Here is a 26,071-nt window from a genome sequence, read left to right as displayed (position 1 = left end):
AGCAGTCTTGTCCAGAAATCATCTGCAGCCAGGATGTGAATAGAGAGAAGGGACGTCTGCATACTAAGAGCTGTGACTTTTCATAGCAGGTTAGGAGAGCATTTTCACAAACCGTAACCCTTTTCCTAAACTTAACCTAATTATCCTAACCTGCTACATTAATTCTCATTACCTCAGTAGCTGTGCATGGGTAAAATCACTGGGGAATCCAAGCCAGAAGAAAATGCCATATTACAACCTATGTGTTGTGGTAACTGCCTTGTTTGCTCTATAACCTGTCAGTTCATATGCCACTGTGAGATATATAGACCAGATATATTCAACAACAGAACTGGAGAGCAACATCTGTCCTGTGGATCCACAAAGCATATTGCATGTAGCAAACAGTCACACGACCTACAGCATGGTCAAGCAAGTTAATGTTTCCGAGATTTTCGGACTACTGAACAACTATTGATTCAGAACCAGGGAGAGTTACCGCAAGTCGCAAAGAAAACAGGAACTGCCTCCACTATTCCAGCACCATTTACACTTCACCATTTCAACATCATCAAATCACCTATGATTTGCTCGCTGTTTTCCCTTGAATTCAAATCTACGGGCGGCAACAACGTCATCCTCTTTTTGACCCAACAGGATGAGATAGATGGGCTAGACAAACACGGACAGAGGGGCGCAGTTGCTTTCTCCGGCGAGACGCGTTCAGCTTCTTGCGAATTGAAGGAAAATAATGAAACACAGAGAGATGAAAGATACATTCTTTTATATATGGTGCATTCGGAAAGTATTCAGACCCCTTGACTGTTTCCACATTTTGTTACGTTGCAGCCTTATTCTAAAATGGATCAAATTAATATTTATTTTTTTCCTCATCAATCAAGCAAAAACAGGTTTTTAGAAATGTTTGCAAATGTATAAAAATACATTTAAAAAATACCTTATCATAAGTATTCAGAACCTTTGCTATGAGACCCGGTGCATCCGTTTTCCAATGATCATCCATTTTGTTTTTTAAATTTTTAATTGATCCTTTATTTAACTAGGCAAGTCAGCTAAGAACAAATTCTTATTTACAACGATGGCCTACCAGAAGGCAAACGGCCTCCTGCAGGGACAGCGGGTTGAGATAAAAAATGTAACATTTAAAATTAAATAAAAATAGAGAAGAGAGACACCACAACACTACATAAAGAGAGACCTAAGACAACAACATAGTATGGCAGCAACACATGAAAACACAGCATGGTAGCAACACAACATGAAAACAACATGGTAGCAACACAACATGACAACAACATGGTAGCAACACAACATGACAACAACATGGTAGCAACACAACATGACAACAACATGGTAGCAACACAACATGACAACAACATGGTAGCAACACAACATGACAACAACATGGTAGCGACATAACATGGCAGCAGCATATGGTAGCAGCACAAGACATGGTACAAACATGATTGGGCACAGACAACAGCACAAAGGGCAAGAAGGTAGAGACAACAATGCATCAAGTGAATTGAGATGTTTCTACAACTTCATTGGAGTCCACCTGTGATTAATTAAACTGATTGGACATGATTTGGAATAGCACACACCTGTCTAAATAAGGGACCACAGTTGACAGTGCATGTCAGAGCAAAAACCAAGCCATGAGGTCGAAGGTATTGTCCATCGAGCTCAGAGACAGGATTGTGTCGATGCACATATCTGGGGAATGGTACCAGAAAATGTCTGCAGCATTGAAGGTCCCCAAGAACACAGTGGCCTCCATCATTCTTGGAACCATCATTCTTCTTCCCCATCCAACCTAACAGAAATGATCTGCAGTGAAGAATGGGAAAACTTCCCAAATACAGGTGTACCAATGAAGACTTGAGGCTGTAATCACTGCCAAAGGTGCTTCAAGTACTGAGTAAAGGGTCTGAATACTTAAGTAAATGTGAATTTATAAAAACCTGTTTTTGCTTTGCCATTATGGGGTATTGTGTGTAGATTGATGAGATAAAAAATATATTTTATCCATTTTAGAATAAGGCAGTAACAGATTTTTTGGGGAAAAAGTCAAAGGGTCTGAATACTTTCCGAAGGCACTGTATATTTTTCATGGTCATTTTTTGGGGAAGCCTGGCTTCCCTTGACATCCATGAATACAGGCCACCGCCTCACCACCTGCACAAGTTCTCCAAACCTGCTACGAAAAGTCGTAACTAGAAGTGTCGTGTTTTTAGGAGCTGATATTTCTCTCTCTGAGATTTCTCTCTTTGGTCTGCACTCCATCTCTAAGTCTGCCTCCAAAATGGCACCCTATTCCCTATTTAATGTACTACTTAGGATATAGTGTGCCATTTGGGATGCAACCTGCTATAGGGCTGGAGGAGGCTGTGAGGCAATTAAAAATAAAAGCTAGTCTGATTGGAACATCAACTGGATTGAAATGACTTTGTGTCTGAGTACTATCCATGCATCTCCCACAGCTGCTGCAGACAGCCAGTCTGTAGTCAACCACCAATCAGCTAAAATCAGGGGCTCTTGTAGTCTGGGTGAGGAGGTTATAGAGATAGAGATACAGTGGGGAGAACAAGTATTTGATACACTGCTGATTTTGCAGGTTTTCCTACTTACAAAGCATGTAGAGGTCTGTAATTTTTTTATCATAGGTACACTTCAACTGTGAGAAACGGAATCTAAAACAAAAATCCAGAAAATCACAGATTTTTAAGTAATTAATTTGCATTTTATTGCATGACAAGTATTTGATACATCAGAAAAGCAGAACTTAATATTTGGTACAGAAACCTTTGTTTGGAATTACAGAGATCATACGTTTCCTGTAGTTCTTGACCAGGTTTGCACACACTGCAGCAGGGATTTTGACCCACTCCTTCATACAGACCTCCAGATTCTTCAGGTTTCGGGGCTGTCGCTGGACAATTTGGACTTTCAGCTCCCTCCAAAGATTTTCTATTGGGTTCAGGTCTGGAAACTGGCTAGGACACTCCAGGACCTTGAGATGCTTCTTACGGAGCCACTCCTTAGTTGCCCTGGCTGTGTGTTTCGGTTCGTTGTCATGCTGGAAGACACAGCCACGACCCATCTTCAATGCTCTTACTGAGGGAAGGAGGTTGTTGGCCAAGATCTCGCAATACATGGCCCCATCCATCCTCCCCTCAATACGGTGCAGTCGTCCTGTCCCCTTTGCAGAAAAGCATCCCCAAAGAATGATGTTTCCACCTCCATGCTTCACAGTTGGGATGGTGTTCTTGGGGTTGTACTCATCCTTCTTCTTCCTCCAACCACGGCGAGTGGAGTTTAGACCGAAAAGCTCTATTTTTTGTCTCATCAGACCACATGACCTTCTCCCATTCCTCCTCTGGATCATCCAGATGGTCATTGGCAAACTTCAGACGGGCATGGACATGCGCTGGCTTGAGCAGGGGGACCTTGCGTGCGCTGCAGAATTTTAATACATGATGGCGTAGTGTGTTACTAATGGTTTTCTTTGAGACTGTGGTCCCAGCTCTCTTCAGGTCATTGACCAGGTCCTGCCGTGTAGTTCTGGGCTGATCCCTCACCTTCCTCATGATCATTGATGCTCCACGAGGTGAGATCTTGCATGGAGCCCCAGACCGAGGGTGATTGACCGCCATCTACAGTATGACCTGTTGACACTGTTGGATGTCTGAGTGGACTTTAGTAGGAAGGGTTGGATAGATTTAGGAAATTATATTTGACTGAACATTGAAACAGCAGTTTTATGGAAGCATAGGGGAACTATGATACAATGTGAGTGATGGTCCATACTTTTACCTCCACACTGTATAAGGTGTCAGGGAGAGAAAAATGCACTTGTTAAACATTTCTGAACAAATTACAAATGTTTTGTAAATTACACCGTGTTAAATATGACCGTTTTTTGCATAATCCCTCACACAAAAGCCTAATTTCCATATTCCCCCTTCTACAATGTCATTAGGGTGTTGACTGCTGCTGGCATATTAAATTAAGTAATGCGGTGCCACCGATTACCGCCATATATTTGATGCTCCAGCTCGGGCTCTCTCCCGGGTCTTGATTGCAATTGATGAAGAGACACACACACACTTTAATAATCTCCCTCTGTGGGAGGTCCACTGATGATGAACAGCTCTGAGCTCAAAATGTACTCTCCACCACAGGAGGCTGTTGAGGGGAGGATGGCTCAGAGTAATGGCTGGAACTGAGGAAATGGAATGGTGTCAAACACATGGAAACCATGTGTTTGATGTGTTCAATACAATTCCATTTATTCTGTTGCAGCCATTACTATGAGGGTGGCAGGTATCCTAGTGGTTAGAGCATTGGACTAGTAACCATTAGCCAAGATGGCATAGCAGTCAGACGTCTTTGTCCTGTCGTGTCCCTTGTATATATATTTTTACATATTTTTCTTCACATATCTTTTTTAAATATTTTCCTAAACCTCAACTTCTAAATACTCTCCTGCAACCCGCCTCACACAATGTCTGCTTTTTTCTAAAGTATTTCTATTTACTTCGGATCTGGAATCCCTCAACTGAAGCTAGCCAGCTAACTACCTACCAGCTAACAGTTAGAAAACCATTGATAGCGGTCATCAGCTAACCTTTAGCTCGGAAAGCTCTCGCCAGTTCAAACAACGTGACTCAAACCAGAGCATAACGGACCTATTTCTCTCCATTTCCCCGGATTCCTACAGCAAACTCTGAACATTTTCATCTCGATCTTTGCAACTAGCTAACCGCAATCCTGGGTGACCACTCCTGGCGTTTCCATCCCGGAGCAAGCACCAATTAGCCTGAAGCTAGCCCGGCCATGGCTCCTGTGCTACCACCGAAGCCCACTCCTGGGCTACAATATCCGAACTCCTTCCACTGCCGGTACGGGGCACGGAACCCCGCCAATCCTCTACGACTGGAATACCGACATAATCTGCCCGAGGATTCCAACAGGCCCCTCAGGCGCGATGCCCGCTGAAGATCCATTCTGCTAACCTGCTAGGCCTGCTAGCTACCTAGAGCTACTTGGAACCCTACTAATTCCACGACTGGTCTATCGACGTCACCGCACGAAGAGGCAAAAACAGACTTACCCCCATCTCGACGTCCCCCAAAGGCTAACTTGCTAGCCCCGATCTACTAACTGCAAGCTTGCCTGCCCCGGTCTGCTAACTGCTGGTCCCTGCTAACTGCTAGCTTGCTAACCCGGTCTGCTAACTGCTAGCTTGCCAGCACCAGTCTGCTAACTGCTAGCTTGTTTAGCCCCGGCCTACTAACTGTTAGCGTGTTAGCATCGGCTTACTAACTGTCTGAATCGTCATGTATTCCCAGTCAGCCCAACCACTCACTGGACCCATATGTTCACTTGGCTACGCATGCATCTCTCTAATATCAATATGCCTCGTCCATTACTGTCCTGGTTAATGATTACTGTCTTATTTCACTGTAGAGCCTCTAGTCCTGCTCAATATGCCTTAACCAACCATGTTGTCCCACCTCCTACATATGCGATGAAATCACCTGGTTTAAACGTCTCTAGAGACCATATCTCTCGCATCATTACTCAATGCCTAGGTTTACCTCCAATGTACTCACATCCTACCTTACCTTTGTCTGTACACTATGCCTTGAATCTATGCTATCGTGCCCAGAAACCTTCTCCTTTTACTCTCTGTTCCGAACGTGCTAGACGGCCAGTTCGTATAGCATTTAGACGTACCCTTATCCTACTTCTCCTCTGTCCCTCTGGTGATGTAGAGGTTAATCCAGGTCCTGCAGTGCCTAGCTCCACTCTCACTCCCCAGGTGCTCTCATTTGTTGACTTCTGTAACCGTAAAAGCCTTGGTTTCATGCATGTTAACATTAGAAGCCTACTCCCTAAGTTTGTTTTACTCACTGCTTTAGCATACTCTGCCAACCTGGATGTCTTAGCCGTGTCTGAATCCTGGTTTAGGAAAACCACCAAAAACCCTGAAATCTCAATCACTAACTATAACATTTTCCGCCAAGATAGAGCTGCCAAAGGGGGCGGTGTTGCAATCTACTGCAAAGATAGCCTGCAGAGTTCTGTATTACTATCCAAGTCTGCACCCAACAATTTGAGCTTCTACTTCTAAAAATAGCTTTTTAAAACAGAAATTTGCATCCTGTAGTACTAACTCAAAAAAGCACCTCCTTCCAGCTGCCCATTGCTCTGAGGCTAGGAGACACTGTCACCACCGATAAATCCACTATAATTGAGAATTTCAATATGCATTTATCTACGGCTGGCAATGCTTTCCACCTGGCTACCCCTACCCCGGTCAACTGCCCGGTACCCTCCACATCAATCTGCCAAATCCCCCACCATTTCCCCTTCACCCGAATCCAGATAGTTGATGTTCTGAAAGAGCTGCAAAATCTGGAACCCTATAAATCAGCCTGGCTAAACAATTTGGACCCTCTCGTTCTAAAATTATCTGCCGAAATTGTTGCAACCCCTATTACTAGCCTGTTCAACCTCTCTTTCGTATCGTCTGAGATTCCCAGAGATTGGAAAGCTGCCGTGGTCATCCCCCTCTTCAAAGGGGGTGACACTCTAGAACCAAACTGCTACAGACCTATATCTATCCTACCCTGTCTTTCTAAGGTCTTCAAAACCAAGTTAACAAACAGATTATTGACCATTTCAAATCCCACCGTACCTTCTCCACTATGCAATCTGGTTTCAGAGCTGGTCATGGGTGCACCTCAGCCACGCCCAAGGTTCTAAACGACATCATAAACGCCATCGATAAGAGACATTACTGTTTAGCCGTATTCATCGACCTGGCCAAGGCTTTCGACTCTGTCAATCACCACATTCTTATTGGCAGACTCGACAGCCTTGGTTTCTCAAATGATTGCCTCGTCTGGTTTACCAACTACTTCTCAGACAGAGTTCAGTGTGTCTAATCGGAGGGCTTGTTGTCCAGACCTCTGGCAGTCTCTATGGGGGTGCCACAGGGTTCAATCCTTGGGCCCACTCTCTTCTCTGTATACATCAATGATGTTGCTCTTGCTGCTGGTGATTCTCTGAGACACCTCTACGCAGACGACAACATTCTGTATACTTCTGGCCCCTCTTTGGACACTGATGAGCAGACGAGCTTCAATGCCATACAACTCTCCTTCCGTGGCCTCCAACTGCTCTTAAATGCAAGTAAAACTAAATGCATGCTATTCAACCGATCACTGCCCGCACCTGCTCGCCCGTCCAGCATCACTACTCTGGACGGCTCTGACTTAGAATACGTGGACAACTACAAATACCTAGGTGTCTGGTTAGACTGTAAACTCTCCTTCCAGACTCACATTAAGCATCTCCAATCCAAAATTAAATCTATAATTGGCTTCCTATTTCGCAACAAAGCATCCTTCACTCATGCTGCCAAACATACCCTCGTAAAACTGACCATCCTACCGATCCTTGACTTCAGTGATGTCATCTATAAAATAGCCTCCAACACAGTGCCATCCGTTTTGTCACCAAAGCCCCATACACTACCCACCATTGCGACCTGTATACTCTCGTTGGTTGGCCCTCGCTTCTTACTCGTCGCTAAACCCACTGGCTACAGGTCATCTACAAGTCTCTGCTAGGTAAAGCCCCACCTTATCTCAGCTCACTGGTCACCATAGCAGCACCCACTCGTAGCACGCGCTCCAGCAGGTATATCTCACTGGTCACCCCCAAAGCCAATTCCTCCTTTGGTCGTCTTTCATTCCAGTTCTCTGCTGCCAATGACTGGAACGAACTGCAAAAATCGCTGAAGCTGGAGACTCATATCTCCTTCACTAGCTTTAAGCGCCAGCTGTCAGAGTAGCTCACAGATCACTGCACCTGTACATAGCCCATCTGTAAACAGCCAATCTATCTACCTACCTCATCCCCATACTGTATTTATTTATTTATCTTGCTCCTTTGCACCCCAGTACCTCTACTTGCACATTCATTTTCTGCACATCTACCATTCCAGTGTGTAATTGCTATATTGTAATTACTTCACCACCATGGCCAATGTATTGCCTTAACTCCCTTATCTTACCTCATTTGCACTCACTCTATAATATAGAGTGAGATAGGGATATAGAGATATAGAGTCTATATAGACGTTTTGTTTTCTTTTGTTCTGCTGTATTATTGACTATGTTTTGTTTATTCCAGGTGTTGTGTTGTTGTATGTGTCGAGTTGCTATGCTTTATCTTGGCCAGGTCGCAGTTGCAGATGAGAACTTGCCTACCTGATTAAATAAAGGTGAAATAAAATTAAAAAGGTTGCAAGATTGAATCCCTGTGCTGACAAGGTAAAAATCTGTAGTTCTGTTCCTGAATAAGGCAGTTAACCCACTGTTCTTAGGCTGTCATTGAAAATAAGAATTTGTTTGTAACTGACATGCCTAGTTAAATAAATCAAAAATAAAATGAGCTGTCCTGCCCAATTAAGGTGCCAACGGCCATCCGTTGCTCTCCACACACTGAAATAGCTTTCTTTTTCCCTATCCATATTGACAGTGCCTAGTGAAAGTCGACACACCCCTTGCACAATCTTTACATTTACAAATTTACACTGGACGGATCACAGTTTTGACTTAAATCTACTTGAAAATCTCTGGCAAGACGTGAAAATGGCTGTCTAGCAATGATCAACAACCAATTTGACAGAGCTTGAAGAATTTTGAAAAGAATAATATGCAAATGTGATACAATCCAGGTGTGGAAAGCTCTTAGAGACTGTAACCAGAAAGGCACATCTGTAATCACTGCCAAATGTGCTTCTACAAAGTACTGACTCAGGGCTGTGAATATTTATGTAAATAAGATATTTCTGCATTTCAATTTAAGTTAGCAACAATTTCTAAACGTATGTTTTCACTTTGTCATTATGGGGTAGTGTGTATAATTCAAGGGTTATTAATATATTCTGAAGGCACTGTACAGTAAGTCAGGACTGAGAGCGGACCATTTAGGAACACTCAACACCTCCTGGAAAGCAGTGGTGGAAAACGTGCCAAATTGTCATACTTGAGTCAAAGTAAAGATACCTTAATTGAAAATGACTAGTAAAAGTAAAAGTCACCCAGTAAAATCCTACTTGAGTAAATGTCTGAAATAATTTGATTTTAAATTGACTTAAGTATCAAAAGTAAATGTAATTGCCCAAATATACTTAAGTATTAAAAGTAAAAGTAAAAGTATAAATAATTTCAATTAATTATATTAAACAAAGCATTTTCTTGTTTTTTTAATTTACAGGGTCACACTCCAACACTCAGACATCATTTACAAATGAAGCATGTGTTTAGTGAGTCCGCCAGATCAGAGGCAGTAGGGATTATCAGGGATGTTCTCTGTTTAATGAGTCCTCCAGATCAGAGGCAGTAGGGATGACCAGGGATGTTCTCTGTTTAGTGAGTCCACCAGATCAGAGGCAGTAGGGATGACCAGGGATGTTCTCTGTTTAGTGAATCCTCCAGATCAGAGGCAGTAGGGATGACCAGGGATGTTCTCTGTTTAGTGAGTCCTCCAGATCAGAGGTAGTAGGGATGACCAGGGATGTTCTCTGTTTAGTGAGTCCTCCAGATCAGAGGCAGTAGGGATGACCAGGGATGTTCTCTGTTTAGTGAGTTCACCAGATCAGAGGCAGTAGGGATGACCAGGGATGTTCTCTGTTTAGTGAGTCCTCCAGATCAGAGGCAGTAGGGATGATCAGGGATGTTCTCTGTTTAGTGAGTCCTCCAGATCAGAGGTAGTAGGGATGACCAGGGATGTTCTCTGTTTAGTGAGTCCTCCAGATCAGAGGCAGTAGGGATGACCAGGGATGTTCTCTGTTTAGTGAGTTCACCAGATCAGAGGCAGTAGGGATGACCAGGGATGTTCTCTGTTTAGTGAGTCTGCCAGATCAGAGGCAGTAGGGATGACCAGGGATGTTCTCTGTTTAGTGAGTCCACCAGATCAGAGGCAGTAGGGATGACCAGGGATGTTTTCTGTTTAGTGAGTCTGCCAGATCAGAGGCAGTAGGGATGACCAGGGATGTTCTCTGTTTAGTGAGTCCACCAGATCAGAGGCAGTAGGGATGACCAGGGATGTTCTCTGGATAAGTGTGTGAATTAGACCATTTTCCTGTCCTGCTAAGCATTCAAAATGTAACGAGTACTATTGGGTGTCAGGGAGAATGTATGAAGTAAAAAGTACATTATTTTCTTTAGAAACGTAGTGAAGTAAAAGTAAAAGTTGTCAAAAAATACAAATAGTAAAGTAAATTACAGATACCTCAAAAATGGACTTAAATACTTTAAAGGATTTTTGCTTAAATAATTTACACAACTGCTGAAAAGCCATTTTAGTGTGTCTTTGGCATTAAAATGTGGGTAGTTGTGCCGCTCTATCCCAGGGTTAGGTTTTCAGAATACTGAGGCGGGTTTTCCTCTAAATTGTGGTAGTTGTGGTAGAATATTATGAATGGCTGCCAAAGGTGCCTCCACCAGGTATTAACTCTAGGCTGTGAAGACATACACTATCAATGTATCCTCATTTTGTATTTTGTAGTAATTTGGAAAATGTTCTATCATTTTTCTGTCACTTTGAAAATGTGGAGTAGGGTTGTGTAGATCGATAGTAAAAACATCTAATGCAATCGCTTTTTCAATTTTTTTTAAGGCACACTATGTGTGTAGACTTTCACTAGCAACTGTAATTTAACACTGAGACTATCTGAAATGATTACTCATTGAAAACAAAGTTGCGGGCTAGAGAGAGAAGGGCAAAATGTGAGTTTAAACCTAGTCACATTAATCTTAAGCCTGTTTATTTCTTCTGTGATTTAACCTCTTAAACGTAAAGTCCTCATATTTGTGGACCCTATTAGATGTGTTTTATTCAAAGCAGTCTGGTATGAGACCGGTAGCCCCTATCTGCAAAAGCACGGTGTCTGCGGAAAGCTGAGAATTTCTGCTTATTCCTTTTTTACCTTTAAGGGTTTCCCAAACTCGGACCCCACCTATCTGGTACCCTCCCACCTATCTGGTACCCGGGTTTTCTATCTGGTACCCCCCCACCTATCCCGGGTTTTCTATCTGGTACCCCCCCACCTATCTGGTACCCCCCCACCTATCTGGTACCCCCCCACCTATCTGGTACCCTCCCACCTATCTGGTACCCCCCCACCTATCTGGTACCCCCCCCACCTATCTGGTACCCTCCCACCTATCTGGTACCCCCCCACCTATCTGGTACCCCCCCACCTATCTGGTACCCCCCCACCTATCTGGTACCCCCCCACCTATCTGGTACCCTCCCACCTATCTGGTACCCCCCCACCTATCTGGTACCCTCCCACCTATCTGGTATCCTCCCACCTATCTGGTACCCCCCCACCTATCTGGTACCCTCCCACCTATCTGGTACCCCCCCACCTATCTGGTACCCTCCCACCTATCTGGTACCCCCCCACCTATCTGGTACCCCCCCACCTATCTGGTACCCCCCCACCTATCTGGTACCCTCCCACCTATCTGGTACCCTCCCACCTATCTGGTACCCTCCCACCTATCTGGTATCCTCCCACCTATCTGGTACCCCCCCACCTATCTGGTATCCTCCCACCTATCTGGTACCCCCCCACCTATCTGGTACCCCCCCACCTATCTGGTACCCTCCCACCTATCTGGTACCCCCCCACCTATCTGGTACCCTCCCACCTATCTGGTACCCCCCCACCTATCTGGTACCCTCCCACCTATCTGGTACCGCCCCACCTATCTGGTACCCTCCCACCTATCTGGTACCCTCCCACCTATCTGGTACCCCCCCACCTATCTGGTACCCCCCCACCTATCTGGTACCCTCCCACCTATCTGGTACCCTCCCACCTATCTGGTACCCCCCCACCTATCTGGTACCCCCCCACCTATCTGGTACCCTCCCACCTATCTGGTACCCTCCCACCTATCTGGTACCCCCCCACCTATCTGGTACCCTCCCACCTATCTGGTACCCCCCCACCTATCTGGTACCCTCCCACCTATCTGGTACCCCCCCACCTATCTGGTACCCTCCCACCTATCTGGTACCCCCCCACCTATCTGGTACCCCCCCACCTATCTGGTACCCTCCCACCTATCTGGTACCCCCCCACCTATCTGGTACCCTCCCACCTATCTGGTACCCCCCCACCTATCTGGTATCCTCCCACCTATCTGGTACCCCCCCCACCTATCTGGTACCCCCCCACCTATCTGGTACCCCCCCACCTATCTGGTACCCTCCCACCTATCTGGTACCCCCCCACCTATCTGGTACCCTCCCACCTATCTGGTACCCCCCCACCTATCTGGTACCCTCCCACCTATCTGGTACCCCCCCACCTATCTGGTACCCTCCCACCTATCTGGTACCCTCCCACCTATCTGGTACCCCCCCACCTATCTGGTACCCCCCCCCCACCTATCTGGTACCCTCCCACCTATCTGGTACCCCCCCACCTATCTGGTACCCCCCCCACCTATCTGGTACCCCCCCACCTATCTGGTATCCTCCCACCTATCTGGTACCCCCCCACCTATCTGGTACCCTCCCACCTATCTGGTACCCTCCCACCTATCTGGTACCCCCCCACCTATCTGGTACCCTCCCACCTATCTGGTACCCCCCCACCTATCTGGTACCCCCCCACCTATCTGGTACCCTCCCACCTATCTGGTACCCCCCCACCTATCTGGTACCCCCCCACCTATCTGGTACCCTCCCACCTATCTGGTACCCCCCCACCTATCTGGTACCCTCCCACCTATCTGGTACCCTCCCACCTATCTGGTACCCTCCAACCTATCTGGTACCCCCCACCTATCTGGTACCCTAGCCTGACTTGTTGGTGTCTTTGGCACGTAGGCATATTCTGGCTGACACTTTACCCAGAGTCCTCCGGACTTTAGAGTCTGGAAAGGCTATTTTGATGTTGTCGGCACACGGCACAATGCGTGGATAATGAAGGGGATGTGCTTTTTTACTAACATTTGAGAGATCAAAGCTCAAGTTAACTTCTGCGCAAATACTGCAATAACAACGGACTCCTGCCCAGACCAGTGTGTCACAGCCAGGCTAACACAGGCCATGCTAACACAGGCCATGCTTCAGGATAGAATAGGCCAGCTGTACCTTTGATTCTCCCAAAAGCCAAAAGAGGGACTTTCCTCTTTTTCTCTCCTTTGGGCTCAAATTATTTTTGTATTTATGAAGGCTATAGGTTGCAGTCAGTCACCCACTGCCCTACACATGGCCGAGCCCATTCACACGATTAGAGCAGCATGCAAGAGAGAGAGAGAGCAAGAGCGAGGGGGGGGGGGGGGGGGGGGGGGGGGGCTCTCCCTGGCAATAATTACAGCGCATAAAAAGCCCCCCCAGGGTAACTGAGTGTGTCTGAAAAACTTTATCCACACTGACTCAGAGAGGAGCGCGCACTCACACACTGGGAGTAAACTGCAATCCTGTTGACTTGAGAGATAAATCTAGTTAGTAAATGAGTGGTCTGCATTACAATTACAATTACAATATTATAGGTCGTCAGTATTAGAGATGGTCAGTAGTATTAGAGATGGTCAGTAGTATTAGAGATGGTCAGTATTAGAGATGGTCAGTAGTATTAGAGATGGTCAGTAGTATTAGAGATGGTCAGTAGTAATAGAGATGGTCAGTAGTATTAGAGATGGTCAGTATTAGAGATGGTCAGTATTAGAGATGGTCAGTAGTATTAGAGATGGTCAGTAGTATTAGAGATGGTCAGTATTAGAGATGGTCAGTATTAGAGATGGTCAGTAGTATTACAGATGGTCAGTAGTATTAGAGATGGTCAGTAGTATTAGAGATGGTCAGTATTAGAGATGGTCAGTAGTATTAGAGATGGTCAGTAGTATTAGAGATGGTCAGTAGTATTAGAGATGGTCAGTAGTATTAGAGATGGTCATTAGCATTAGAGATGGTCAGTATTAGAGATGGTCAGTAGTATTAGAGATGGTCAGTAGTATTAGAGATGGTCAGTATTAGAGATGGTCAGTAGTATTAGAGATGGTCAGCAGTATTAGAGATGGTCAGTATTAGAGATGGTCAGTAGTATTAGAGATGGTCAGTGTTAGAGATGGTCAGTAGTATTAGAGATGGTCAGCAGTATTAGAGATGGTCAGTATTAGAGATGGTCAGTAGTATTAGAGATGGTCAGTAGTATTAGAGATGGTCAGAAATAGAGATGATGAGTATTAGAGATGGTCAGTAGTATTAGAGATGGTCAGTAGTAATAGAGATGGTCAGTATTAGATATGGTCAGTATTAGAGGTGGTCAGTAGTATTAGAGATGGTCAGTAGTATTAGAGATGGTCAGTATTAGATATGGTCAGTATTAGAGATGGTCAGTAGTTTTAGAGGTGGTCAGTAGTATTAGAGATGGTCAGTAGTTTTAGAGATGGTCAGTAGTTTTAGAGGTGGTCAGTAGTTTTAGAGGTGGTCAGTAGTATTAGAGATGGTAGGTAGTATTAGAGATGGTCAGAAGTATTAGAGGTCATAAAAATAGTGCACTATATAGGCAATAGTGCGCCATTTGGGATGCTGCCCCAGGGACACTGCGATAAGGAGACAGCTCTTTAATGGAACCTGTAATGCTTGCATGATTCCTCTTAATAGGCTGCTCCTAACCTATGGATGGCCTGTTTAACTGGTTGGGATCGGACCTACAGTTGCTAAGTGGCAGAAGGTAGTCGATGACTACTGGAGGTTGTAGTCCTTTTAAAATTCAGTATGGATAAAATGGTCCAGTTCTTTCAGTATGAGTGCATCCCAAATGGCACCATATTCCCTACATAGTGCACTACTTTTGACCAGAGACCAATGGGCACCTATATGGCGTCATTTGGGATGCAGACTGTGAAGAAGTGTTGCCAGTCGTATGTGAAACGATACGGGTCTAGAATGACTCTCATTAGGGAGATATAATGTATAATTATGTCTTAAAGTTCACAGGCGGGCAGTGCTAACCATACTTCAATGACTGTCTTTGGTTCATGAATGACCATTAGAGAGACCCCCAGCTGGGACCATGGCCTTGACATAGAATTATTATCTACAAAAGCAGAGTCACAAATGTACAGAATATTGCAGATGAATGTAGGTTACAAAAGCATTACCTTGTCATTGACCAAATACAAGTAAATGTCACAAGTTGTGGGTAAATCTATAAATTTCTCCTGCTTCTGTAATCTAATATATATACAGTTAGTTATGCAGTAGTTAGATTGAGGGAAGTACAGATTGAAAGTGCAGCATAGATTGATATAATATTAGTGATAAAGAGATTAGTAAACGTAATGGTAAGAGATGAGATTGAGATAATCAACAATACAACAGTACCAGGCCTGACAACTACAGTACACTCTTTGAAAAAAAAGGTATCTACTACCTGAAATAATTATTGTACTGTCCCCATAGGAGAACCCTTTGAAGAACACTTTTTATTTTCTGGTAGAACCCTTTTGGTTCCATGTAAAACCCTTTCCACAGCGAGTTCTACCTGGAACCAAAAAGGATTATGTGGACAGCCGAAGAACCCTTTTGGTGGAAAGAGTGTACTTTCTAATGGTACAGAGAGTACAGTATACGAGAGATGAGTCTCTCGTTGAAGACCTCTGATCCTCTGGGTTGTAATTAGAGCAGTAGTGTTGAAAAATATATCCAACACAAGGCTGAAGAGTAAACACAACAAAACCAAACACACTGATTACTGTTATTTCCTCTAAACTGCACTACGACATAGATGAGGTCACTGATAATCTCTCTCTCTTTCTGCTCTGCCTTCTTCTCCCTCCCTCTCTTCCTCGCTCATTCCTTTCTCTCTACTCTCTCACCTCCTCTCCCTCACTCATTTCTCTCTCCTCTCTCACCTCCTCTTGCTCCCTCCTCTCTCTTTCTCTCTCCTCTCTCCCTCCCTCTCTCTCCCTCCTCTCTCTTTCTCTCCTCTCTCACTTGCTTTCTCTCTCCTCCTCTCTCCCTCCTCCTCTCTCCCTCCTCTCTCCTCTCTCACTTGCTCTCTCTCTCCTCCTCTCTCCTCCCTTTCTCATTTGTCTCCTCTCTACCCCCTTTCTCTCCTCCTCTCTCCTCCCTCTCTCATTTGTCTCCTCTCAACCCTCTCTCTCTCTCTCTCTCTCTCTCTCTCTCTCTCTCTCTCTCTCTCTCTCTCTCTCTCTCTCTCTCTCTGTTCTCACATTGTTTGGGAATGGAAGTGCACCTACTGCTGCCTCTGTGGTTTGGCTCTGTGGTCTGACTAGCCCAGACAGGCTGGGGCAGCTGGAGGTGCCAACTCCTCTACTTGCCCGTCGTCCAGGCCTTGTCCGATGTAATGGAGGGAGGCAGCAGCAGGGTGTGTCTGAAAGGAGTGCCCTGCCTGACTGGTCCTGGTGCCAGTCTGGGTGGAGACAGAGCAGACACAGCACCTGTGTCCCAAATGGCACCCTGTTACCTATATAGTGTACCACTTTTGACCCCCGGGCCCACAGTGCTCTGTTCAGAAGTAGTACACTATATAGGAAATAGGGTGCCATTTAAGAAGGGACCAGCCACAGACAGAGCTGGAGCCTGGCTCAGTGACGAGCTGTACAGATGGGGCTCAGGCTAGAGCTGCATGGGGAGCTGGGTCTGTGGGCCAGGCTGGGGGCTGGGGTTGTGTTACCAGGCGGGTACTGGGGAAAGGGCTGTGGGGCAGTTTATAGTCCTGGGGCTGTGGCTGGGGTTGGGACTGGGTCTGGGGCTAGACCTTGTTTAGAGGGGAAAGGTTGGGGTTGGCTGGGGCTAAGGCTGGGTATAGATTGGGCTAGGGCTTGAGCTAGTGCTGAGGTTGCGGCTAAGATTGGCTGGGACTGAGGCTATTGGGTTGGGACTATTGCTGGGGTTGATGTTCGATCTGTGACTGAAATACAGAGTTCTTGAGGCTGGGACTAGCTAGGCTACAGGGGTGGGGGGGGGGGGGGGATTGCTGAGAGGGAGCAGATAAGCCTCAGCAACAGCCTCCCCTCCCTTGCCCCCAGAGGAGCCCCAGAGTAAGAGGGGAAGCCCTGGGCAGCGAGAGAGGGGCTCCTGGGGCCCCTGGTGCCTGGCAACACAGGAGCCAGATTAGAGGGAGGCTGGGTATGCGTCACCAATGGCACCCTATTACCTATATAGTGCCATAGGGCTTTGGTCAAAAGTAGTGCACTATGTAGGGAATAGGGTGCCATGTGGGACTCAGGCAGGGACTGTGATTGCAGAATTCAACACCAGGGGAGGGGAACCACTGGGACACGCAGCAGCAACAGAGTTCTAAAACGAAAGAAGTCGGGTGTGTTTGATAACGACAACTTGAAAAAGACTTTCGCTAATATGTTGTGTGAGAGAGGTGAGATAACCAAACAGAGAGGGAAATATACTGTAATTCTATTGCAATCGTATTTAATGGTGGCATGCCTTAGAAGTTAATACATTTGATTTCAATGTTAGACAATGAGATGTTCTTCATGCACTTCAAGGTCCTCTATAAATTCAAATGCTGACACATCACACATTTCCTTGCTAACAGTATTCTATTTAACTGTGCTCATACAAGCCATAAGTCACATACCTTCAGCTCATTGCTCCAACCCAAATCTTTCATCCATCCACTGCTCCCCTACTCTCGGGTCCTGCCTTCTCTAGAGGTGCCCCAGCCTGGTGCCCGATTAATTTGTGACTCACTGCAACCCATGGGGCCTTGAAAGGAGGGATGCCGCTGAGCCCCACGGCAGGGGCGCCTGCCCGCTTTCACCCCGGGCACTGGCTTCTGTCAGGCTGTGATAAAGCCTGCCGACACACCAGCAGGAATTTCCTGTGGTGATGCACAAACACTTTATACAAACCCAGCCTCCTCATCTCCTCCCCCACCTCCTGCCCAGGGCTCCTGCCATGCATATCAATGGATAGGGAGGGAGAGAGAGAGGGTGAGATGGAGGGAGAGAAAGAGAAATGGTAGGGAGTGAGGACATGGAAACAGGAAACAGAAAACAGCAACAGACAATGTAAAGGACAGAGAGTTAAAAAATGATAGAGGGGCTAGCAAGAGAGAGAGAGAGAGAGAGCGAGAGAGAGAGAGATGCTCTTGGAATCCAATACCACACAACTGTAGAGGAGTATATTACTCAGAGTTAGGCCGATACCCGCTACCCGCTCAAAATCTAGAAAAGAGCCGGCAAATTCTACAACCTCCTAAAAGGAAGCGATTCCCAAACCTTCTATAACAAAGCCATCACCTACAGAGATATTAACCTAGAGAAAAGTCGCCTAAGCAAGCTGGTCCTGGGGCTCTGTTCACAAACACAACCAGACCCCACAGAGCCCCAGGAAAGCAACAGCAACACAATTAGACCCAACCAAATCATGAGAAAACAAAAAGATAATTACTTGGAACATTGGAAAGAATTAACAAGAAACAGAGCAAACTGGAATGCTATTTGGCCCTAAACAGAGAGTACACATTGACAGTATGTGACTGGCCACTGTGACTGACCGAAAATTAAGGAAAGCTTTGTATGTACAGACTCAGTGAGCATAGCCTTGCTATTGAGAGAGGCCGACATAGGCAGACCTGACTCCCAAGAGAAGACAGGCTATGTGCACTCTGCCCACAAAATGAGGTGGAAACTGAGCTGCACTTCCTAACCTCCTGCCAAATATATGACAATTTAGAGACACGTTGCACTTAGATTGCACAGACCCACAAAGAATTCCATAACAATCTAATTTTGATAAACTCCCATATCTACTAGGTGAAATACCACAGTGTGCCATCACAGCAGCAATATTTGTGACCTGTTGCCACAATAAAATGTCAGCCAGTGAAGAACAAACACCATTGTAAATACTTATGTTTATTTACTTTCCCATTATGTACTATTTCTCATCGTTATAACACTGTACATAACCATAACATGACATTTAAAATGTTTATATTCCTTTGAAACTTTTGAGTGTAAAGTTTACTGATAATTTTGAATTATTAATTTAACTTTGGTTTATTATCTATTTCACTTGCTTTGGTAAAGTAATTATATGTTTCCCATGCCAATAAAGCCCTTTGAATTGAATTGAGAGAGAGAGAGATTGGAGATTAAAAGAGAGAACCAGAGGGAGAAGCAGACAAACAGTCTGAATCAATCCACTGTGACCAATTGTGGCTAGACTGACCTGCGGTCTTCTGACTGAACACTGTGGCCTGCTGGGGGAGTAAACAGTCAAATAAACCCCAGCCCTGAGCCCACTCCCCACTGAGTGAAACCAATGAGTTTACAGAGAGACTGCAAAGTCACTTGTTGGAGTTTCTCATCTCTCTCTCTCTCTCTCTCTCTCTCTCTCTCTCTCTCTCTCTCTCTCTCTCTCTCTCTCTCTCTCTCTCTCTCTCTCTCTCTCTCTCAGTTCAATTTCAATTTGAAGGGCTTTATTAGCATGGGAAACATATGTTTACATTGCCGAAGCAAGTGAAATAGATAATACACAAATCTCTCTATCTCTTTTTCTCTCTCTCAATTTAATTTAAACAAGGCTTTATCTCTCTCTCTCTCTCTCTCTCTCTCTCTCTCTCTCTCTCTCTCTCTCTCTCTTTCTCTCTCTCTCTATCTCTTTCTCTCTCTCTCTCTCTCTCTCTCTCTCTCTCTCTCTCTTTCTCTTTCTCTTTCTCTCTCTCTCTCTCTCTCTCTCTCTCTCTTTCTCTTTCTCTTTCTCTCTCTCTCTCTCTCTCTTTCTTTCTCTCTCTCCCTTCTCTCAGTTTCAATTCAATTTCAATTTAAGGGCTTTATTGGCATGGGAAACATATGTTAACATTGCCAAAGCAAGTGAACTAGACAATAACAAAAATGAAATAAACAAAACAAATGAACAGTAAACATTACACTCACAAAAGTTCCAAAATAATAAAGACATTACAAATGTCATATTATGTGCAAATAGTTAAAGTACAAAAGGGAAAATACATAAAAAAATAAGTATGAGTTGTATTTACAAATATGTCTCTTAAATATGGCCATACATTTGGCAGGAGGTTAGGAAGTCTTCCCTTGAGAGCCAGGCCTTTCTCAAAAGCAAGGCTATGCTCACTGAGTCTACACATAGTCAAAGATTTCCTTAATTTTGGGTCATTCACAGTGGTCAGGTATTCTGCCACTCTCTACTCTGTTTAGGGACAAATAGCATTCTAGTTTACTCAGTTTATTTGTTAATTATTTCCAATGTGTCAAGTAATTATCATTTTGTTTTCTCATGATTTGGTTGGGTCTAATTGTGCTGCTCTCCTGGGGCTCTGTGGGGTGTGTTTGTGTTTGTGAACAGAGCTCCAGGACCAGCTTGCTTAGGGGACTCTTCTTCATGTTCATCTCTCTGTAGGTGATGGCTTTGTTATGGAAGGTTTGAGAATTGCTTCCTTTTAGGTGGTTGTAGAATTTAAATTATATTTTCTGGATTTTGATAATTAGTGGGTATTGGCCTAATTCTGCCCTGCATGCATTATTTTGTGTTTTATGTTGTACACAGAGGATACTTATGCACAATTCTGCATGCATAGTCTCAATTAGTTTTTTGTCCCATTTTGTGAATTCTTGGTTGGTGAGTGGACCCCAGACCTCACAGCCATAAAGAGAAATGGGTTCTATAACTGATTCAAGTATTTTTAGCCAGATCCTAATTGGTATGTTGAATTTTATGTTCCTTTTGATGGCATTGAAGACCCTTCTTGTCTTGTCTTTCAGATCGTTCTGTCACGTCCTGACCTTAGTTCCTTTTTTATGTCTCTATTTTAGTTTGGTCAGGGCGTGAGTTGGGTGGGCATTCTATGTTTTGTTCTGTGTTAGGTGTTTGGCCTGGTATGGTTCCCAATCAGAGGCAACTGTCAATCCTTGTCTCTGATTGAGAACCATACTTAGGCAGCCTGTTTTCCCACTATGGGTTGTGGGTAGTTGTTTTCTGTTTTGTGTATTGCACCTTGCAGAACTGTTCGTTTGTCGTTTTGTTGTTTTTTGTTCAAGAATTCGTATTGATTACTTACCACGCTGCACCTTGGTCTTCTCCTTCTCCTGACAACAGACGTTACAGAACTACCCACCACCAAAGGACCAAGCAGCGTGGTGAAAGGGACTCCTGGACAGGTGAGCAGCGCTATCTGGAGTATGAGACAACCTGGGAGGAGATAGCGAGGTGGTCGGTCGACCCAGGGAGAGTGCCGGAGCCCGCCTGGGATTATCTGGAACAGTGCGAGGAGGGATACCGGAGAATGAAGTTGGCAACACGAACACGGCTGGCAAGGAAGCCCGAGAGGCAGCCCCCCCCCCCAAAAAAATTGGGGGGGGCACACGGGGAGTGTGGCAGACAGGTTGGAGACCTGAGCCAACCCCCCGTGATTACCGTGGCGGGCGTCGTACTGGTCAGGCACTGTGTTATGCAGTGGAGCGCACGATGTCTCCAGTACGCATTCTTAGCCTGGTACGCTACATCCCAGCTCCCCGCATCTGCCGGGCTAGGGTGAGGATCCAGCCAGGGGGATGGTGCCAGCCCTGCTCTCAAGACAGCCAGTACGTCTCCTCGGGCCAGGATATCCTGCGTCGGCTCTGCGCACTGTGTCTCCTGTGTGTCTGCACAGCCCAGTGCGTCCTGTGCCTGTGCCCCGCACGTGCCAGTCTAAAATCACCATCCAGCCAGGAAGGGTTGTGCAGGTCCTTAGTTCGAGACCTTCAGTGCGCCTCCACGACCCGGTCTATCCTGTGCCTCCTCCGAGGACCAGGCTGTCTCTCCGTCTCCTCCATCCAGGTTCTCCCTCCTGTCTGGAGCTGCCAGAGCCGCCCGTCAGTCAGGAGCTGCAAGGGCCGCCCGTCAGTCCGGAGCTGCCAGAGCCGCCCGTCAGTCCGGAGCTGCCAGAGCCGCCCATCAGTACGGAGCTGCCAGAGCCGCCCTTCACTCCGGAGCTGCCAGAGTCGCCCTTCACTCTGGACTCCGGAGCTGCCAGAGTCGCCCTTCACTCCAGAGCTGCCAGAGTCTTCCGCCTGTCCGGCGCTGCCAGAGTCTCCCATCTATCCGGCGCTGCCAGAGTCTCCTGTCTATTCAGGGTCCGCTGCAAGGGTCCCCAGTCTGGGGTCGGCGGCGAGGGTTGCCACTCCAAAGGCGCCACCTAAAGGGGGCCAAGACTAAGGTGGAGTGGGGTCCACGTCTCGCGCCAGAGCCATCACCGCGGACAGATGCCCACCCAGACCTTCCCCTATGGTTTTAGGTTTTGCGGAGTCCGCACTTTTGGCGGGGGGGGGGGGGGGGGGGGGGGGGATTGAGGGGGTGTACTGTCACGTCCTGACCGTAGTTCCTTTTTTATGTCTCTATTTTAGTTTGGTCAGGGCGTGAGTTGGGGTGGGCATTCTATGTTTTGTTCTGTGTTATATTTCTAGGTGTTTGGCCTGGTATGGTTCCCAATCAGAGGCAGCTGTCAATCCTTGTCTCTGATTGAGAACCATACTTAGGCAGCCTGTTTTCCCACTATGGGTTGTGGGTAGTTGTTTTCTGTTGCAGAACTGTTTGTTTGTCGTTTTGTTGTTTTTTGTTCAAGTATTCGCATTGATTAAAATGTATTGTGAATACTTACCACGCTGCACCTTGGTCTTCTCCTTCTCCCGACAACAGACGTTACACGTTCACAGCTTTGTGGAAGTTACCTGTGGCGCTGACGTTTAGGTCGAGGTATGTATAGTTTTTCGTGTGCTCTAGGGCAATGGTGTGTAAATGGAATTTCTATTTGTAGTCCTGGCAGATGGACCTTTTTTGGAACACCATTATTTTTGTCTTACCGAAATTTACTGTCAAGTCCCAGGTTTGACAGAATCTGTGCAGAATCTGGGTGCTGCTGTAGGCCCTCCTTGGTTGGTGACAGAACAACCAGATCATCAGCAAATAGTAGACATTTGACTTCAGATTCTAGTAGGGTGAGGAAGGGTGCTGCAGACTGTTCTAGTGCCCTCGCCAATTCATTGATATACGTACACGTTTATGAGGGTGGGGCTTAAGTTTCATCCCTGTCTCACCCCACGGCCCTGTGGAAAGAAATGTGTTCCCCCCCATTTTAACCGCACACTTGTTGTTCGTGTACATGGATTTTATAATGTCGTATGTTCTTCCCCTAACACCACTTTCCATCAATTTGTATAGCAGACCCTCATGCCAAATTGAGTCGAAAGATTTTTTGAATTCAACAAAGCATGAGAAGAATTTGCCTTTGTTTTTAGTTTTTTAGGGTGTGCAGGGTGAATACGTGATCTGTCATACGATAATTTGGTAAAAATCCAATTGGCATTTGCTCAGTGCATTGTTTTCACCTAGGAAATGTATGAGTCTGCTGTTAATGAAAACGCAGAGGATTTTCCAAAGGTTGCTGTTGATGCATATCCCACGGTAGTTATTGGGGTCAAATGTGTCTCCACTTTTGTGGATTGGGGTGATCAGTCCTTGGTTCCAAATATTGGGGAAGATGCCAGAGCCAAGGATGATGTTAAAGAGTTTAAGTATAGTCAATTGGAATTTGTTATCTTTATATTTTAGAATTTCATTGAGGATAACATCAACACACCAGGCATTTTTGGGTTGGAGGGTTTCTGTCCTGTAGTTCATTCAATGTAGTAGGAGAATCCAGTGGGTTCTGGAGTCTTTAATAGTTGATTCTAAGATTTGTATTTGATAATGTATATGTTTTTGCTGTTTATTCTTTGATGTAAGGCCCAAAATATTGGAGAAGTGGTTTACCCGTTAATTTCCATTTTAGATAGATAACTCTTCATGCTGTTGTTTGTTTAGAGTTTTCCAATTTTCTCAGAAGAGGTTAAGTCTATGGATTCTTCAAATACATTGAGCTGATTTCTGACGTGCTGTTCCTTCTTTTTCCATAGTGTATTTCTGTATTGTTTTAGTGATTGACCATAGTGAAGGTGTAGGCTCGGGTTTTCTGGGTGTCTATGTTTTTGGTTGGATAGGTTTCTCAATTTATTTTCTTAGGTTTTTGCATTCTTCATCAAACCATTTGTCATTGTTGTTAATTTTCTTCGGTTTTCTGTTAGAAATTTTTGATTTGATAGGGAAGCTGAGAGATCAAAAATACTGTTTAGGTTTTCTACTGCCAAGTTTACACCTTCACTAATACAGTGAACGTTTTGTCCAGTTGTCTAAAAGGGATTGAATTTGTTGTTGCCTCTCTCTCCCTCTTTCTCTCTCTCTCTCTCAATTCAATTCAAATGGGCTTTATCTTTCTCTCTCTCTCTCTCTCTCTCTCTCTCTCTCTCTCTCTCTCTCTCTCTGTGTTTGGGGTATGTTGAGTGGATGCTAAGTACATGCTGTTCTTCAGCAGGTTAAGATGTAAGACGCTCCATCACTAAGCTCTGATGTGATGGAGCTGCTTTATACTACTGACCTCAGGGAGCTGTGGGACGTTTTACCTTCACCCCTATTTGGCAACATTGGAGAGAGGAATGGACTAGTAAGAGACATTGTGGACACCACAGCAGAAACTGAGACTGCTAACACTAACCTGCCCAGTGGAAAAGTCAATATTCTGTCTGTCTAGAAAAATAGAAGAGGTATAAGGAAAAATGTGAATGGACCAAAACCGAGATGACATGGATGCTGATAATACAATCAGTAGGTGGCGCTCAAGTCATCTAGCTGTAGTGCAGCTCTGGAGGCGTTTAGCCAAGCGCTTCAAATTCAAACGTCTGGAAACCCAGCTCTCATAAACCTCAGGCAACAGCCAGACAGGAGAGGAGAAACCAGTTTCAGCTCTCAGTATCACCACGTACTGTCCTGTTGCTGCTTAGAGAAGGAAAATGGATGGGAAAATGCTTACCTAATCTACTAATTGGCCAAATGTGTTGTTCATGTCATTTCTGTTCCTCAATCTCAATACAATGAATAAGATGGAGGGAAAACAATAACTGACAGAAGGGTTGTCTGTCTGTCTTCTTCACTGTATAGAAGTATGTTTATATTACAGACTTGTTAGAGTAGACCGCCTCCCCGCTTACACAGTGTTCCAACATTGTTTAAGTAATGTTATGCTGTCGTTATCAGGTTTCTATGGTGACATGAGTGACGATGTGAAGGTGTTATGTGTTCTCTGAATAGTTTTGCATGAGCAGTTGATACAATCTCCATACAGTCTCTCCACACACAGTCACAGAGTAGACTGGCCATGATTCATACCATATCGCCGCCTGTCAACTCTGAGAGTGAAAAATCCCTCCCCTATTGTTTACTATGATGCTAGCCCACGGGATTTAACGACATCAATAAAGACTAAATATCCTCCCCAACCATGGGACAATCTCCCAGCGGACGTGTTAATCTGGGGCTAATCTGTGAAGAAGTGGTTGTTTATGAAGCTAGACGGAGATAAGGGAACACTATTCACTATATAGTGCACTACTTTTGACCAGAGCCACCAATATTTATAATATGTATTTCATGGATACTGCCTCTCCTACACCATTGACTTTACAATGTCACCCAGTGGCACGCTAGGTAATGAACATCAATGACAAATATCAGCTGTCCATCTGCTGTTTGGACATGGGGAGAGCTGGAGTGCTGGGCTGTGTTTGTTTGTGTGCATCTGCATGTGTGTATGTGTCTGTGTGTGTGTGTGTGTGAGACAGACACCACAGGACCTGGAGGTGATCTGTTAATCCGTCGCACATTGACCACGAACGGCCTAATCAATGCCACTGATAAGCTTGTTCCTGATCGCAACCGCCTCTATCTTCCTCTATTCCTCTCCTTCTAGGTCTTCCCTCGTTCCTTATCTTCTTTCTCTGTCATCTCTGCCTGTCTTATTGAGAGTTCTCTAGCAACGTAAGAGCAGTCTGGGGCTTTGATCATGTGACGCTCCATCCCAGACATGGATCTATATGCAGGCCTCCCCCATCCCTCTGCTCTGTCCACCTCACATCTCCCTCCCCATCCCCCTCTCCTTTCC

This window comes from Oncorhynchus mykiss, chromosome 8, assembly GCF_013265735.2.
Source record: "Oncorhynchus mykiss isolate Arlee chromosome 8, USDA_OmykA_1.1, whole genome shotgun sequence".
Classification (NCBI taxonomy): Eukaryota; Metazoa; Chordata; class Actinopteri; order Salmoniformes; family Salmonidae; genus Oncorhynchus; species Oncorhynchus mykiss.
The sequence above is the reverse complement of the archived record's forward strand: the minus strand, read 5'-3'. Positions refer to the sequence as shown.